Source organism: Mastomys coucha, unplaced genomic scaffold (genome assembly GCF_008632895.1).
Source record: "Mastomys coucha isolate ucsf_1 unplaced genomic scaffold, UCSF_Mcou_1 pScaffold23, whole genome shotgun sequence".
NCBI lineage: Eukaryota > Metazoa > Chordata > Mammalia > Rodentia > Muridae > Mastomys > Mastomys coucha.
The window spans coordinates 86,639,923-86,640,933 of NW_022196906.1; the positions used below are offsets into that span (position 1 = coordinate 86,639,923).

At 40.2% G+C, this 1,011-nt stretch overlaps 1 long non-coding RNA gene across 1 annotated transcript in view; it reads left to right on the top strand.

Annotated features, from left to right (window-relative positions):
* The first annotated feature begins 323 nt into the window (after window positions 1-323).
* LOC116072749 overlaps window positions 324-1,011 on the top strand; it is a 46,266-nt gene continuing 45,578 nt past the window's right edge. The window contains exon 1 of the long non-coding RNA XR_004111548.1: window positions 324-387. This is a non-coding gene — a long non-coding RNA (uncharacterized LOC116072749). The remainder of the gene's footprint in view (window positions 388-1,011) is intronic.

The following is a 1,011-nucleotide window of genomic DNA, read 5'->3' on the forward strand; positions in this document are numbered from 1 at the left end:
TTCTCTGTTAAAAAAAAATACAATGACATTATCATCATGATCTGTTTTTTTTTCACAGATATGTACTGCTGTCAAAGAATCTTGAAAATGAAAGGAAAAACATTCTAGTGAGTGCTACAAAAAATTGGTTACCATTATTTAAAATAGGCTGCCGTGCTGGAAAAAAAATGCTTAAACTCTGTATGAAAACTTATATGGAGAAACACAAAACTCTCCCAGGGAGTTCTGAGGGTTTATCAGGGGATGTGCTCACAGTGGGACTATGAGCTCATCAGTGACTTGCAGACCAAGTTTCAATAAAGTAACTGCAAGTGGTTTGCAGGTGAAGGGCGGATACAGTGACTGCCTAGACTTTCTTCTCATGGATGGCAGTTGCTAGGATATAAGGTGAGCCATTTCCTCAAAATATGCAAAAACTCACACTCCAAGTGAGAAGACGCTTGGCACAGAAGGAAGCGAAAATTTTGGAGAAGTGTTGTTGCTAAAGAAAATCTTAAAATGTTTTTAGCTGTTAACTTGAGCTGGAAGATGAGGGAGAATATTGACTTAAGATCTGAAAGAATGCGTGCATAAATTAAAGTGGCTCCCTCTCCAACACAAACATATGATTAAGAAGTGGTCTTTTCTCTGAGAAACAAAGCGTGGGTGGGGAAACTTAATCTGGGTGGTGGCACCTGCCATCATACAAGCATTCTAGAAGCAGACACAAGAGGGATGACCATATGTTGTAGTCCAGTCTGGTCTAGATAGTGAGTTCCTAACTAGTGAATGGCACATAGCAAGAAATTGTCTCTAAAAAACCTAAAAGCAAAATCTATAAAACAAAAATAATTAAAGAAAAAATGGAGCTTTCTAAATTGTAATTTATGTGCTGGAATACTCAAAAAATGATTTAGTCTCTCTTCTCTCTCCCTCCCTCACTCCCTCCCTCTCTCTCCCCCTCTCTCCCTCCCTTCCTCCCTCCCTCCCTCTCTCCCTCTGTCCCTTTCTCTCTCCCTCCCTCCCCTCCTT